General features: G+C 46.1%; 1 protein-coding gene across 1 annotated transcript in view; it reads left to right on the top strand.

Moving 5' to 3' along the window:
* Positions 1-6,077: 6,077 nt before the first annotated feature.
* Positions 6,078-17,754, top strand: part of Epb41l3 (erythrocyte membrane protein band 4.1 like 3) — a 256,993-nt gene continuing 245,316 nt past the window's right edge. The window contains exon 1 of the mRNA XM_042699182.1: positions 6,078-6,131. The gene's annotated coding sequence lies outside the window, so the exon portion shown is untranslated. The remainder of the gene's footprint in view (positions 6,132-17,754) is intronic.

Genomic DNA, 17,754 nt, shown 5'->3' with positions numbered 1-17,754 from the left:
GGATATGGTCAAAGATGACTTCAGGTTTTTGACCTAAATGATTTGAGGAACAGGAAAATCATTTCACTGACAAGGGGTGATCAGGAGCTAAGGAGGTAGCAGGAGGACCAGGAACGAAAAGAATGGATTGAAGAGACTATAGGGGAACATGATCCCAGTAGGTCAAAGGGCCACAGTGGCAGCTACCAGTGTTTGAGTGAAGAGGTGGCTGATGGGTCAAAAGAATAGTTCAGAAAGCCAAATACTTCAATATGCTGAGGATAGTGGGAGTCAAGTTTCTCTCTGTAGAGAAGACATTTACATTTACAAATATAGACAGGAAGAAGGCTAGAAAGTATCCTGATTTGTTGACTTAGAATTGCAAACATTGGTATAACCGCATAACTTAGAGATCGACATATGTTTATGAATGTGTCTAGAGAGATATTCTTAGATGTATAGACACATTTAGAAATAGATATAGATGTGTGTGATTGTGTATGAACACATATTATTTATTTCCCAGCTCTTCCCACTGAGAAGGCCTGGAGTTCATGACACTGCAGTGTCAGTGAATCCATTGTCACATCTCTGCACCGAATCCCGTCTTCTACTTTTTAAAAGAATCATGGCTCCTTGGAGAGTGGACTAGTTCCAGGGAAAGTATGAGATAAACCTGTCACATTTTCAGTGCCAGAAAGTAAGAAAGTGCTCAAAATAATTCAGACATGTCAGAAGCACCCAAGAGCCAGCTGAAAGAGACACTACTAACAAAACTGGCAACAAAGATGAAGGTCCAAATCTTTAATGAATATAATACAATGAACCTACCCTGGAATGAAAAACAACTGTGGGGAAGTGAAAAGTCTTTTTTATAGAAAATTGTCAACTAACCAATGAAGAACCAAAATTGTAAAGAGAAAATTACCAACAATCATGGCTGTGGTTGACACCAAGGCCCTCAGAGTCTAAGTAAAGGCTCTATGAGAAATATCGAGTATTTGCATACTCTCAGAGTATATTCTACAGAATTATCCAGGGCCAAGGGGGAAAGGGTAATTTTATAATGGAGAGTCCTCGTATCCACCAATCTAGATAATCAAGGTGAGCTCATAATGATGAAATAGTTGACCATTATGTGTTTTCTTCCTCCTCCCCTTCCCCCTCCCCCTTCCTCCTCCTCCCCTTCCTCCTCTTCCTCCTCCACAGTACTGGAGCTTGAATTCAGGTCCTTTCCTACTCTCCTTCAGCTTTCTTGCTCATGCAGGTGCTCTATCATTTGAGTGAATGTCTAGCCCAGCTTTTTGCCTCATGCACTTTTCTGCCTAGACCAGCTTCAAATCAGGATCCTCTGGATTTCAGACTCTTGAATAACTAAGATCTCAGATGGGATATATAAGTGCCCAGCAATCATGTACTTTTACTTCAATACCCTCTTACAAGCCCAGAATTATTTCTTTGGTATTCTGAATAAGAATGTACTGCTTGGGTTAAACATTAAGAAATACCAGATGGATCTAAGCTGAAGGAGAGCCTATAGGCATGTGATTTTTAGAAAGACTGAACACAGTAGTAGATTAAAAGAGAATAAAGAGACATGACAGCTAAATATAGCATATGATACTATTTATTACATTATAGAACAGAAAGGAAAAAATAAGTTGTTTGGGGGAAGTGAGGAAAATCTGAATCAATTCTGTGGCTTGGTTGATGGTGCTATCTCAGTGTTAAAAATCATAGTTATGAGCTGGATGCTGGTGACTCATGCCTATAATCTTAGATACTCAGGAGGCTGAGATCTGTAGGATTGTTGTTGGAAACAAGCCTACGCAGAAAAGTTCACCAGACTCCCATCCCCAACATAACCAGCAAAATACAGGGCTGGATATGTGGCTCACAAGGCAGGGCACCAACTGAGGTCACATAAAAGACCCAGAGTTCAAACCTATTACTGCTCCCCTCCACCCCCCCCCCCCACTGCAAAAAAAAGTGTACTTTGGTAAAAGAGCATCATGGTTTAAGAAAAATGTATAAACTCTAAACATTAAGGGTAATGGAGCTCCAAGTGTATATTGCTCTTAAATAACCTAAATAAAGAATACTTATCATAAGTATCTAACTATCTATCTCTAGAAATATCTACTTAGAGATATATCTGATATAAAGTAACAAAAATGAGGAAAGACAAAAATTGCACTTCTTTGTACCATTTCTCTCATTCTTGTAGGCTTGAACTTATGTCTAACTAAATGCTTCAAAAGAGACCTCACTGGTCATTTAGTCTAATCCTGTCCTTCTACAGAAAAAGAAGCAAGGAAGGACAAATCCCCAAAGTTATGAACACAGAGTATTCCATGAAAAAGACTGGTGTGTTTTGGTTAGTGGGCAACTAAAGGTGTAGAACTGGTGATCATCCCACAGGAGTATAACAGAGCAGCCCACTGGTAACAGCTTGTGACACAAAGATGTTTTACTGTGTGGCAGGGCTGGGGCTGGGATTCTCTGTTCATATTTTGAGAAGGTTGGAGGGTGGGGGAAGGTAAGAGATGGTGAAAGGCTTTGAAAGTCCATCACCAGAGGAGAGGTGGAAGGGGAAAGGCAAGCTTAGTTTTGGTCAAAAGAGTCACTTGAGGAGCTTGTTACTTATCTGGAAGGCTCTCTCATAAAGTGATGTTTACACATTTGGATGACAACTGGGGATGTTCACCATGGATACAAATAAAACCCTCCAGTAATGAAAGGACAGATGCACTCTTCACCTTCATGTGAGAAAGAGGAAATGGATCATTTAGGGAAGCAATAGGAGGATGGGCACTAGGTAGAAATGACCTATTGGTAACAAATAGCAGAATTAATAGGTGAGCTCCAAGGATTTTAAAACACTCTTTATAATACTGAATGTAGGTGGAGAATCACAGTTGTACTCCATATTCCTCTCCAGCTATATCCTGCAGATACCCAGATCCCCTTTTCACAAAGAAAGCTAAAGAATAATCTATTCTCTGTTCATATCTACATATTACACAGAGAAGTATTGCAGACAGATTCAACAGCCATGTCTGCTGGTTCCTGAAGCTCTATTCCAAGTCTCAGCTGCTACACTAAATGCCTCTGAACCCCAGCAATTCCATCATCCCCTCCATCAGCTTCTGCACAGGAGGCAGACAGAAGGAGGATCTAAGTTCAAAGAGCCTGAGCAAAAAGTTACCAAGACAAACAAGTAGTTCCCACCTGCAATCCCAGCCATACAGGAGGTATGTGCAAGAAGATCACAGTTCATGGCTAGCCCTTGGCAAAATGGGTAAGAACCCACTGAAAAATTAAGTAAAAGCTAAAGGACTAGGAGTGTTGCAAAGTCCTAAATTCAAGCCGTATCTATTATCCATTATATTATATATGTTGGATACATACATATTCACTATATATACATATCATGTATATTTAAGTGCATAGATCTGTATACATCTTGTTGACATATTGCCTCACCTGCTGCCAACATACATATACACACATACATACATACATGTGCATGCACTAGCTCCCTATCTGGTTTAAGAATCACTACTATGGTTGACCCTCCTCTCACCTTCATTTGAGCAGGCCTATTCCTCCAGCTATAAAATCAACCTGGATCCACTTAGAATGCCACACCTTCATCAGCTCAACATTACACACAATTCAGATCAAAGTACAACACACTCCCTCAGCAAGCGCCCAACCCAGAGTACTGAAGTACCTCCTTGGGCTGACTTGGCCACTAGACTATTACCCCTGTTCCCTGGAGCTTGAAGAAGAGTGAGGACTGGCTCTCCTCTTTTGAAGTAAGCATTCTGCTGTGGAGTGAGAGGATAAGGAAGGCAGCATCCCACAATGCACCCACGATAACATTGTCTTGCAAAACAAAATCTTTTCCTTGCAATTCAGAGCACTGGTACAGTGCTCCAGCACAGAAATGGTAGGACAAAGGGTGAACAAATGCAGCAGTGATACTCACTACACACTATGCTGAAAATGAACTATACAATTTGCAGGGGGGGGGGCAGTCAGGAGGAAAAAAAAAACTGGTAGAAATGAGGGAACAGGTGACACTGTTCCAAAAGAAATGTACTCAATATCTGAATTATGTAACTGTAACCCCACTGTACATTACCTTTACAATATAATAAAAAAATAAATTTAAAAAAAAGCAGTACTCCAAGCTAATCAGCAAGAGTTGTCACTTGTCCTGAACATGTCCTTGTCAAGAGCCACTTTCTGACTTTCTTTAAGGAAGTCTTTGCCCTCCACTGGTCACACTGAAGTCTCCACAGCTAGACTCATGTGCTTTCCAGTGTTACTTAGCAGGGCCACACCTGCACTCTCAAAACTCAGCCATTCCCCTAATAAGCTATAAAATATGCTCTTTGGGCAGTTAATTTTGAAATGCTACTAAACTAATAGGCATTTGGCAATGTACCATGTTGGCATAGATATACCCAAGAGTCAGACGTTACTGGCTGATTAGATAGCTCTTCGGATGTTGTATGTGTAATATTTTTATAGCTTTTCTCTTTAGGAAAGCTTTACCAAATCAGTTTCCCAGTAAATTTGGCTTTAGGAGCTACTAAGAGTCTGTGAATGTGAAGAATACACCTGAAAGCCCTAGGCAGTCTGTACAGCTCCTCAGATCTCTGGGGGAAGATGAGGAAGGGTAAAGACAGATAATGTGTCACTTCTTTACTTAAAAGGCCAGAAACTTGTCCAATGCTACTGGCCTGTATATGTACACTGGCTTGAGTTTTTTGGGGTTTTTTTTTGGGGGGGGGGGGTCCGGTCGTGGGGCCTGAACTCTGGGCCTGGGTGCTGTCCCTCAGCTCTTCAGCTCAAAGCTAGCGCTCTACCACTTGAGCCACAGAGCCACTTCCGGCTTTTTGCTTATGTGGTGCTGAGGAATGGAACCCAGGGCCTCAGGCATGCAAGGCAAGCGCTCTACCACTGAGCCACCTTCCCAGACCCTGGCTTGAGTTTTTATGACCTGGACAGTGCAGGCCACAGAATGAATCAAGTATGCACAGGTACTCTCACACTTGGCCTTAAAGCCTAGAAACTCTCAGGGGACCAATGGGGGTGGCTTGGTGGATGTCAATGGAGAGAAGACAGGCTTTGCTTCTTGTGGAATTAGGTGAAACTTGAAAGAACCGCCACAAAGTACTTGAGACCCACAGCCATAGCCTCTTGGGTGTCATGATGGTCACTTTTCTGTGACTGCAGAACTTTGTCAGGTGCCAGTGGTGGCTTGATGCTTGTGATACTGGCATCTTAGAAGGCTGAGCTCTGCAGATCAAGGTTAGAAACTAGCCGGGGGGGACAGGAAAGTCCGTGAGATTCTTATCTCCAACTGACCACCAAAAAAAAAAAAAAAAAACCAAAGTGAGAAATGGGGCTGCGGCTCAAGTGGTAGAGTGCTAATCTTGAGCAAAAAAGCTCAGGAACAGTGGCCAGGTTCTGAGTTCAAGACACACACACACACACACACACACAACACACACACACACACAAAACACACACACACAAAACAGAGAGAGGGAGAGAGAGAGAAGTTACAGGTTCCCTAGGGTACCTGAGGAGACACATTTTCTCTATCTCACTTTTCCTGTAGTCCTTATCTACCAAGTGTGGCTATGAGTCCAATTCGCCCAGCTGGCAGAGCCCGCTGGCTGTAGAAAGCCCCGAGGAGGGCCTGAGACTCTCCCTTCGCAGTCCCGCGGCTGGGAGGCGGGCTCTGGGCGGGGCCGAGCGCGGGGACCGCCCGGGCACGGGGCGCAGCCAACGAGCGGCCCCGGAGGGCGGGCCGGCGCCGGCTGAGCGGCGCGGGCTGTCACAGGCGCCCGACGCGCGCTGCAGGTGGCAACTTGGATGTGCCGGCGCCTCCGCTGCGGGAGGATCCCGGCTCCCGCGGCCCCTTCCAGCCACCGGGAGCCTTTTCCCGCCGCAGAATCGGAGATCCGACCCGGGAGAACCCGAGGGGGAAAAGCCAAAGCGCAGGGACTGGTGAGCGGCGCTCCCTCTCTCTGCCCTTGCGCTACTTTATTTTTTTCTTCCTCTCTGGGACCAAGGTTGTGCCGGAGGGCAGGAACAGGTTCCAGACCGAGAACAACGCTCCAGCGACACAGGTGAGCGCCTTTCTCTTCCAGTGTCCCATCCTTTCCAGTTGCGGGGCGCAGGCGGTAGAGCACCGGCTGGCCCCGAGGCCGGGCGGTTTGGGGAGCGGGCGCCTGCCCTTGGCTGAGGTCGAGGGGAGAAGGCGAGGAAGGGGCGAGGCTAGCCTGGCTGGGGGCGGTGGGGGGGTGCTTGCCTGGGTCCGTCTGCCATCTGCAGGGTTTCCTGCACGGGCCATTCGGGGGGCCAGGTACCCGCGGAGAGGTATTCTGGGGGAGATCGGGGGCTGGTTTCCCGAGCTGGAGCAAACCCGGGATCGCCCCCTCAGTGCGCGGTGCTGGAGCCGTAGCGAGCGCCGCGCCCCGGAGAAACCCCCCAACCTCCAGCTCCGGAGCCAACGCAGAGCCCGGGCCAGCGCGCGGATCGCGGTCCCCGAGAGCCCGAGGCTCTGGAGGACGTCATCCCTCTCCGCTCCCGCAACTCCTCCTCCGCCCTCCCGCTCCCCCCTCCCCCCGCACCCGCGCCCGCGGTCCTGCCGATTCCGAGACTCCGTGCTTTTGCCAGCGCGCGCAGCGGTGGCCGCCGTCACGCCCCGCCCCGCCCCGCCCCCGCGGGAGTCGGAGCGCCCTGGGGTCCGGATCCCCGGCCGCGACCGTGAGCAGAGCCTTGGAGACCCCGAGGGCTGGCCTGCTCTGGGCACCGGGAGCGCGGGGAGAGCGCGGGACCGCTGGATAGCGACCCCCCCCCCCTCCCCTCCCTTGCAGCTCACTCCAACCTTCAGCCCGGGAGAGGAATTTAGGGGTGCCAGTCCTTGCTCGCTTTAGGAAGGGGCGGGGACCGTGGGACCTTCGAAGGCGAAGCCAGCCTCCGAGATGAGGCCCGAACCGTAGCCTCCATCTCGGCATTCCTGCTGCTGGACAGTGGTCAGTGGTTCTGACCTCAGCCAGAGCGGCGGGCGCAGAGGGCAGGACGAGCGGTGTGCATGCGTGCGTGCGTGTGTGTGTGTGTGTGTGTGTGTGTGTGCACGCGAGCGCGCGCGTGCACGGGTATGTGTATGTTCCATTCTCCGAGAGCAGCCCGCTTCTCCTGCCCCGCCAAACCCAAGGACCCGCCGCCCCTGGCAGCTCGCCTTCCCCCGCGCCAGCGCCCGGTTCGCGTCCCAGTAAAGACATCACCGGGGGCCCCTCGCTGCGGGGTGGGAGATCGCGGGGCTCCCGTGGCAAAAGAGGCTGATGTTCAAAATCCCGGGGGGCGCCCATGTTCCCGAGCGGGGCTGTCAGGACCTGTGCTGGAGATGGAGAGGGCCGGCCCCCGGGAAGCCCACGCCGGGGGCTCAGGACTCCGCTCGGGAGCGTCCGGCTGGGAAGCGGGGCGCCGGGGCGCGCAGCTCCGGAGGTGGGGTGGCAGGCGAAACTGCGGGAGGGTCCGCGGGGAGCGCGGGGGGCGGGGGGCGGGGGGGGGTCCGCTCTGAGAACCGGCCCCGGACGGTGTTTGAGGATGCAGCAGACTTGGGGGGCCCTCCCGGAATGGCACTGGAAGTTGAGAGCTGGATCTGCAGCGCGCGGCGGCGGCTCCAAGCGGCTTCGGACCCGAGCGAGCTCAGCCGCCCGCCGCTCACGGCTTTCGATTTTCATTTGGCCGAAGCGAAGCGGCCGCCTTAGGCTCCCTGCCTTCCTCCACCCCCTCCCCTGCCCCGCCCCGTCCCCGTCCCTTCCCCGGCCGGCTGGTGGCCTCTTCGCCAGGAAAGCCTGGGTGCTGACGAAATCCTCCTGGTAACACAGGGGGAAACGCCAGATCCCGCCCGGAATCTCTCCATGTGTGGACGGGGTGAGAGCCACGGGTCCCCCGCCAGCCCGGCCGGTCCAACCCTGCTGGAGGCGCGGGTCCCAGCCCAAGGCCACCCGGCTTCGGTGCCCAAACTGCTTCCCCCACCCCGGACCAGGTCCACAACTCATGTCGTTCTCTCTGAAGTGGATTGGATTAAGACTGGGCTGAGAGAGGGCTGGAATCCACGAAATGAATGAAAGTAGAACGGACTGTAAATCCCAAACCTAATTGTGGCCAGAACTAAATCTATTCGAATAGAAACAGACTCTAATCTGGTAGAGAGGGTCTGCGGAGGAATGCATACCGTCCCGCGTTTCTTCGTTTCTTGTGACAGTTACCAAAGGGAGGTTCTTGCTGTCTGCCTTCGATTCCCGGGCTGGAATTGTGCAGCCTGCCTGTGTGGGAGGGGAGCAGTGGGAGGAAACAGAAGCGGGTACCCCGATACTTAAGCATACTGTAGAACAGGGAAAGGGCCAGTTCAGTGTGGCCCTGATTTAAATGATCTTGGGGGCCTAGTCTTCAGCTTCATTTCCAGGCCATAAACATTTGCCATAACATTAATCACCTTTCAGGCTTAAAGGACATCAAAGATCCTCACTGTAACCACCCCCTCCCTTCCTCTCCTCCTCTCCCTCCTTCCTTGTTAGTACTGGGACTTGAACTCAGGACTGCTGTCCCTTAACTTTTTCACTCAAGGCTAGCAGTGTTCTACTGCTTGAGCCACTGGTTCCACTTCCAGCTTTTTGGTGATTAATTGGTGATAAGAGTCTCATAGACTTTCCTGCTTGAGTAGCTAGTTATAGGTGTGACCTATCAATGTCCAGCTTCTAAAGGTTCCTCTTGCTTGGAAAAGCTTCTGGGAACAGATTGTATAACCCTAGGGAAACATTGTTTGTCCTGACAAGTGGAAGAACACAGGGGAACAGTGCACCAAGACCTTGACCTCTGTCCAGATAATAGAAATGTCCCCTCATGTTTCCCTGTTAGTTCCTTCGGTCAGGACTCTACCCTCATCTTCCTCTTTTCCCCAGAGTCGAGTAGACAGTAGATGTTAAACAAAAACACTGATAGATCAATGTTTATTACTACAAAAACTGGCCTGGAAAGAGATCTAGTAATTGCTAGGGGTGATCTTTGTTAAAATCAGAATGTTAAATTACTGGTACAAATCATTTCAAATACTACATTGTGCAGTTAAGTTACACATGTTGTTGTTTTTGTCTGTTGTGGGGCTTGAACTCTGGGCTTGGGCACTGTCCCTGTGCTCTTCAGCCCAAGGCAAATGCTCTACTGCTTGAGCCACAGCACCACTTTTGGCACTTCCAGTTTTCTAGTGGTTTATTGGAGATAAGAGTCTCAAGGGCTTTCCTGTCCCAACTGGCTTTGAACTGTGATCCTCAGATCTCCCCCTGAGTAGCTAGGATGACAGGCGTGAGCCACTGGCACTCGGCAGTTACACATATTTCTAAACTTTATGGGGATTGTGAAATCATTTCAAAGAAGAAGCACAGTTAGTAGGCAATTTAGAGAGAACTAGAACACAGAGTTGCATGGTTAAAGTCCCTCTCAACAGCTCCCTTGTTGACTGCTTTAAAAATGGGGATCTCACTACCTTCCAAAGTATTCTATTCTGCTTCAGACAATTTTGAGTGTTTGGAACTCAAGGATGAATACAACATGGCCTCTGCCCACAGGAAGCTCACCCAAATTCTAGTTGGTGGACCTGAAGGAAGGAGATGTGATTTGGGAGCTGTTGTATAGGCAAGTGAGGAAATGAGCATTATATAGTGATCCAGTGTTTTGAGTGACAACAGCAAGACAGACATCAGGAGGGATGGGTCTTGTGGTTTGGATTTAACAGCGGAGAATGTCTCCTGGAAATGAAATAGACTAACAATAAGTGAGCCTACATTGGATCCTTTTCTTCAAGTCATCTCCTGAGCTGTCACACTCTGCCTTCTCTCTCCATACTCACAGCCTCAATTTCTTTTCTCTAAACCAATACACTCCAGATTCTTCAGTCTACTTACTGTCTTCACCGTATGCTGAACGTGGGCTTGTTTTTTCTGAAGAAAGGTGAAAGAGAAAATGAAGGGCAGATATTAGTGGCTCATGCCAGTAATCTAGCTACTTAGGAAGCTGAGATCTGAGGACTGAGATTCCAAGCCAGCCCAGCAGACTCTGATCTCCACTTCACCAATGAAAAGCCAGAAGTGGAGGTGTGGCTCAAGTGGTAGACTATTAGCCTCGGGCAGATATAACTAAGGGACTGTGTCCAGGGCCAGAGTTCTAGCCGCAGTACTGGCACACGTGTGTGCGCGCGCATGCACACAGACACACACACACACACAGAGACATGATTTTTGTTTATTTGTTTGTTTTTGTTGGTGGTAGGGCTTGAACTCTGGGCATGGGTGCTGTCCCTGCGCTCTTCAGCTCAAGGCAAGCTCTCTACCGCTTGAGCCACAGAGCCACTTCCAGTTTTCTAGTGGTTTATTGGAGATAAGAGTCTCATGGACTTTCCTGCCCGGGCTGGCTTTGAACCTCGATCCTCAGATCTCAGCCTCCTGAGTAGCTAGGATTACAGGCATGAACCACTGGTGCCTGGCAGAGGCATGATTTTTATAGGAGGTTTAAGTAAGGGTGTGCTGGCTATAAATGATTTATTTTAAAAAAAGATCTATAAAGTGTATGAGTCATAGTCTGCTTGGGGTAGCAACTTCCTCATCTGTAAGGAGAATAATAATTGTCACCAACCACACTGTGAAAATTAATTTATGACTTCAGAGTTATCTGAGGCACTTAAAAGGGAAGTGTGAGGCCCAGCACACAAGCACAAAGAATTTCAGATTCGGAGCAAGCTAACCAAGATAGCAAGAAACACAATTGGAAAGAAGATAGAACTTTTGCAGATATTGCCCATCCTCACTCATGTATGCAGGCCCGCTTCTGCTTTCTATCTCCCACCAGTGACAGTAACAAAAGGATGGCCAAAGTGGAAATAGGCGTGGGGAGGGAGGCCAGAGAAGGTCTGGATAAGAAGTACAAAAATACAATTCGATGGAAAGATCATATCCTATTGCGTATAGCAAGCAAGACGATTCAAGTTCACAAGAATTTACTTTCTATTGCAAAATAGCTAGAAGAAAGAATTTTGGATGTCTCCAATATAATAAATTTAATTAATGTTTGGAAGGATAGCTATGGGTACCCCTGACTTGATCATTGCCTATAGTACTGATATGGCATATCATGTGGCTGAGGATCGCTGTTCAAAGCCAGCCCAGCAAGAAAATCTGTGAGACTCTTATCTCCAATAAACCACTCAGAAAACCGGAAGTGGTGCTGTGGCTCAAGAGGTAGAACACTAGCCTTGAGCTGAAGAGCTGAGGGACAGCACCCAGGCCCAGAGTTCAACCGACCAAAAAAAAAAAAAAAAATATATATATATATATATATATATATATATATATATATCTCATGTGGTACCCTATGAATATGTACACTAATTATGTGCCAATTTAAAAATGTGTTCGTAAATGGATGAAACTACGACTTTCACTGTAACACCAATTAAAGGGACTAGAGATTTCAAAAGTTACTGAATTTGATCTTCACAATAAACAAGGTGAGATGTAGGTAGTAGTTAGAAACAGTTTTATCAGTCAAGCACTGGTGACTCAAGCCTGTTATCCTAGCTGCTCAGGAGGCAGAGATCTGAGGATTGTTGTTCAAAGCTAGTCCAGGCAGAAAAATCCAAGAGATTCTTATCTCCAATTAATCAGCAAACTACCAGGAGTGGAGGAGTGGCTTAAGTGGCAGAAAGTCAGCCTTAAACAAAAAGCTAAGCAGGAGTGCAAGGCCTTGATTTCAAGCCCCAGTTTGGCACAACACATACATACATAAAAAAAAGAAGAAAGAAAAGAAATGGCTTATGATTTATCATTTTGCTAGGGAGATAGAAAAAACTGCAATCCAGAAATCAGATCAGCCTCCATACTGTTGGCTGAAATGAATAAAGGAATTTGGTTTAATGCTACTGGATTAGCATGCAAAGGTTTTTTTTCAAATTTGATGTTATGATGATGTTACGTTAAAAAAAAGGGCTAGTAGAGCTTTGGTGGATCACACCTATATTGCTAGCTACTTGAGAAGCTGAGATCAGGAGGATCAAGGTTCCAAGCTAAAACTAGGCAGACAAGTATGTGAGACTGTCTCCAGAAAGGGAAGCTTAATGTGGTGGTGGGATCCTATCATCCCAGCACCTGCAGGAAGAAGTCCAGCATTTACCCAGATAGAAACTGAGACCCTATCCTTAAAATAACCAGCAAAATCAAGGCTGGAGATATGGCTCAACAGTATTGCACCAGCCTACTAAGTCCAAGGCCTTGATTTCAAACTCTAATACTGTAATAAATAATAACAAACAAACAAACGCAGGGTTGATGATGCATGTCTAGCATGTGAAAAAACCCAAGACATAGATTCAAGGACTATGTCCTGGAACCCCAGGAACATAGAGGGGAAGCCGTTAACAAGGTTAAAGGCAGTAGTGAGTCAGACCACTCAGCATAATGAGGGACAAATAGGATAGAGATTTCAGTCAAGGAGAGTAAGCACAAGTCAACTGGAGAAAATACCTGAGGTGTGCCTGTCAATGCTGACACTGAGTGCTCTGGGACAGGAGGAGGAAGGGCAAGGGCTTTTCTTTCTCAGTGTGGGAGGAAAACAAGGACCAGACAGATCTTAGACTCTGCACTCACGACATCTGAGTCCTCACCTGTGAAATGGGCAGAGGAAGACTTTATGATGAGAAATCGATCACTAACTCACACAAGCACCTAGTAGTTGGCCTGGCTTTTAGGTGACCTGGCCCCGTTATGAGACACTGGTATCTGTGAGTGCGAGTGTTGATTGGCTAGATAAACATGGCTAACTCCATTACAAATGAGGGAGAATGATGAAAGGGGTGACACTGATTGTGATGCGTTGTACTCATAAATTGACACGTTGAATTGAAACCCCTTTGCACAACTACTTAAGGATAATCAAAAGAAAAGCAAAAGAGAAATCTAGTCTCCTATTTCCAACTGCCAAGGGAGTGTTTCACTCAGCTGATCCAAAGCTGTCATAAACAGACTATAAAGATTTCATTCATCAATTCCATGTTTTGCCCTCAATCTAGAACTATCACGTCATGGGGTGTCAGGTGAGAGACCTAGCCTTCATTTCTCACACCTCCCTCTTCTTACATTGCTCCCCCACAGACAGACAGACAGACAGACAGACAGACAGACACACACACACACACACACACACACACACACACATACACACACACACATCTACACCAAGCCATGTAGTAAGGTTTCATAGTGCTATTCCTATCTATCATATGGCCATGAGGCCTATCCCTGGCTGTTAACACTGAAGAAGAGGTCCATTGCTCCTCTCCTTAATGTCTGAACATGTCTAGGTTTTATTTCTCTGTCCTTTCTCACCCATCTCACCAATTTTCACTTTCTCTCTTTACTTGGGGAGATTGAAAATACTAGGGATTGAACACAAAGTGTCACATTTGCTGGGCATGCACTCTACTATTTGAAGCATACCCCTATTCTTCTTACTTTCAGTTTTGCATGGGGGGGGGGTGTCTCATGATTTTGCCCGGACAATGCTCAGATCTCAGTCCTCGTACCTCTGGCTCCCACACAGCAGGGATTATAAGCAAATACTTGCCTGCACCTCTCCACCTTAGATTGTCTTTGAGATAAAAATCTCACTAACTTTTGCCAGGGCTGGCTTCAAACTGTGATCCTCTTGTCTCTGCCTCCTGAATAGCTGGGATCATAGGCCTACATAACCATGCCCGGCATTACTCCCAGTTCTTTAAGGTCTAATTCACATGCATACCTCCCTCATTTTTTTCTATCATTGTTCTTAGAAGGTCGCACCCCACTTTTTTTTCTGCAGCTCTTTTCTGTTTCCTCTCCCATAGCACTTTTCTATATTCATTTATTTATTTAGTGTGAGAATGTGGGGCTTAACCTCAGGGCCAGAGCACTATTCCTTGGCTTATTTTTGCTTGAAACTGGTGCTCTCTCATTTGAGCCACAGTACCACTTCCAGTTTTGGTGATTAATTATAAATAAGTGTTTCATGGACTTTCTTGCTTAGGTTGGCTTTGAACCTTAATCCTCAGATATCAGCCTCCTGAGTAGCTAGGATTACAGGCATGTGTTCCTGGCACCTATCTATTCTTTAATGTGCTTTATTGATTGAGAGCTAGGACTCTGTCTTTTCCATCTTTGAATCCACCATGATGCTGCCTTATGGTGGAGGTCCAGTGACTTCTCACCAAGTGTGTGACTGTCAGAGATGCACAGAAGAGCTTTCAGCGGCAGGGCAGAAGGATGGTGCTCAAAACCTCTGTGGAGTCAGTAAAGGAAGAAGCAGCCAGTCTCTGAGCACATTTTTATATGTAAAGTAGAAATACAGACCATTCTCTGGAAACTTCCAAAGCCACCCTCGTCTACATTTGTCTAATTACATGGATAATTTAAGCTTTGGAAGCTGGAAGAATCTGTGAAATTATTATCATTCTTCATTTCAGAGACAAGGGTATGGTCACATGAGCTCATCAGAGTTTTCTAAAGCAGAATAGAATGTAGAGAGCAAAGCCGAGAGTGATTGGGCTGAAAGGAACATAAGATGTGCTGGGCAAGACGCCATAAAATGCTGCATGCATCCAGAAATATGTGAGAGCCTCCTTAGTGGGAGCTTATGATTGTCTGATCTTAAGTCCCTCTTTAGGAAGCTTTTCGTCTGGCTCCTTTTGTGGCTTCCTGGTTTACAAAGTTGTATCACACACGTATTCATTGGTAAGTGTAGCTGCTGAAATGCTTCTGATCTACATACAACATTTTGTTCTGAGTTTTGGATTTCTGAGATTTTTGTGACCCCATACTTTTGTGGTTGCTATTGAACAAAAAAATGGCTGACACCTGTAGTCTTCATTACTCAGCAGATGGAAATCAAAGGGATCATGGTTCTAGCCAGAAAAAGAAGTTTGTGAGATTCTGATCCTCATATTTATGCTTCCTGGTGTAGCTGGGATGACAGGCGTATACCACTGTGCCCAGCTTTTTATTTTATTTTTTATTTTTATTTTTTTTGTTGGTCGTGGGGCTTGAACCCTGGGCTTGGGCGCTGTCCCTGTGTTCTTCAGCCCAAGGCGAGCGCTCTACCTCTTGTGCCACAGCACCACTTCCTGTTTTCTAGCGGTTTATTGGAGATAAGATTCTCACGAACTTTCCTGCCTGGGCTGGCTTTGAACCGCGATTCTCTGATCTCAGCCTCTTGAGTAGCTAGGATTACAAGCGTGAGCCACCTGCGCCCAGCTCCAGCTTTTTATTGATTGAGGTTGGAGGTGTCACAAACTTGATGCCCCCCCGCATCAGGAAAAGACTATTCAGAAGATAATAAATGGGGCGAGAGGCATAGCTCAAGTGGTAAATCACCTGCTTAACAAGTGCAAGGCCCTAAGTTCAAACTGCAGTACAACCCAAAATTAAAAGAATGAAAAGGTAAAGCAGTATCTCATATGCATACTAAATGTTTAAGATGAAGTAGAGAAAAAAAAAAACCTGGGTTGTAAACTGATCGCAGGTTTCCGTGCCAGTAACAAAAACAGTTTCAAACAGTCTTAAATACACAAGCTTTCAAAAGTGAGAGAATAAATTCACTCTCATCAAATAGTAGCAAGCAGCCCACTGCACATGAGGAATGAGAATATAATCAAGTACTGAGATTGTGGGCAGTAAGGAATTAGGAACTTTGTTGTAATGTTAGAATTTTATACTCTAACATCTGTGAGGGGACTATGAGGGCTTATCTAGCTCTAAGTAATCAAAGCTGTTGTATATATGTGTATACATTTTGACACATGGTGGTCATAAAGCGTACATAATTGAAGCAAGATGTTGGCTACTCTCTATGCAAATATTTGACCACGCATGTGTAAGTCGCATCAGAAGCTTGTCTGTGAGTTCAGCCAGTCTCTGTCAGACCCAGCTTCTTCCTTGGCATAAGAAAATAGCAGGATTCCCTAAGTCACATAGCAGGAGAAAACTAAATGATATTGCATTCATGCCTGTACTTTACAATGATAAAAGAAGACACACCACACTTTAATTACTAATCTGGTCATTTTGCAAAGGTCAGTTTTATGCCATACAGACCCCTCCATCTCTAGAAATACTTCATAAGAATATACCATGGAACAATCACAAGAGTAATTCAAACATACACCAAAGTTCAATCAGCAACTTGTATTTGCTTTCAAGTTAAAAAAAAAATGTTTTCTTTCTCCTCTTACTAGCCACTAGATTCACTACAACTAAATATTAGAGGAAAAAACAGGTGTGGTGGCTCATACCTGTAATCCTAGCTACTCGGAGAAGGCTGAAATCTAAGGATCGTGGTTTGAAGTCAGCCAGGGCTGAAAAGTCCATGAAACTCATATCTCCAATTAACCAGCAAAAAGCCAAAAGTGGAGGTATAGCTCAAGTGGTAGAGTGTGCCAACTTTGAGAGAAATAGACAAGTGAAAGGGTAAAGCCTTGAGTTCATGCCCCCGTACTAACACAAGCAAACAAATAAATACAATGGGCAAAGATCCTTTTCTTTTCTTTTTCTTTTTTATAAACTTCAGGTCTGATTTTAAAGCAATTGAAAACACACATTAAAATATTTTTGCATTCAGGGATGGGAAGGTGGCTCAGTGGTAGAGCGCTTGCCTTGCATGCATGAGGCCCTGGGTTCAATTCCTCAGCACCACATAAGCAGAAAAAAAAGCCAGAAGTGGCGCTGTGGCTCAAGTGGTAGAGCGTTAGCCTTGAGCTGAAGAGCTGAGGGACAGCGCCCAGGCCCAGAGTTCAAGCCCCATGACCGGACCAAAAAAAATTTTTTTTTGCATTCAATAACATATGATTGCCTCTTTGCATGTTGGGTGACCTTACAACTGATAAATCCATGGTGAATAAAGTTGTTAATGCATCAAACCTACTGAGGTCCGGAGCTCAGCAGCACAGTATATCATGGCTCATCCCTCCCCAGCATCTTGAGAAAGGACCATACCACATAGTCTGGAAAAAGATCAAAATTCCAAAGTGCGATTCCTCTACATTTCACAAATCAGCTTCAGACCAACATAAAGCCAAGAAATCATAAATTACGGCCATCTGTATGTAACCTTCAACCCCAAAGAGCAGGAAATAGGGTGACAAAATAAGAGAGATGGTCTTACTATCATGTTTGATCCACACCATGATACATGCAAACTTGTAGGCTCACCCACATACACATTTATTACCACTAAGTATGAGCTGGACAAGGGGACCAATCACTATGTTTTCTCAGCCTTAGTTTCTCCTGCAGAATGAATTCAGTAATTCCTACCCAACTGAATTATTGCAAGAAATAGAAATATAACACATAAATGAGTACCCATAGGTATAGGCCTATACTGTAGTAACTGACACATTAAATTTTACTACTTGATCTGGAAGTGATCTACCTTGACCATCTAATTACCAAAATAATTAGATAAAAAGACAGCATTTTCATGATTTCAAAAGGATAGAACTGGTCTGCTTTTGTTTGTTGGTCTGGTTGGCTGGTTGGTATTGAGCCAGTAGCAGGATTTGAACTGAGGCTCTTTAGCCACTTGATTTTTTCCCTCCACTGGTGCTCTACCACTTGAGCTACACTTCCAGCTCAGTATTTTTGAAGGTTTTAATTGATTATAGTT

This window comes from Dipodomys spectabilis, unplaced genomic scaffold, assembly GCF_019054845.1.
Source record: "Dipodomys spectabilis isolate Male_0828 unplaced genomic scaffold, ASM1905484v1 ptg000235l, whole genome shotgun sequence".
Classification (NCBI taxonomy): domain Eukaryota; kingdom Metazoa; phylum Chordata; class Mammalia; order Rodentia; family Heteromyidae; genus Dipodomys; species Dipodomys spectabilis.
This window is presented reverse-complemented; position numbering and strand designations above follow the sequence as displayed.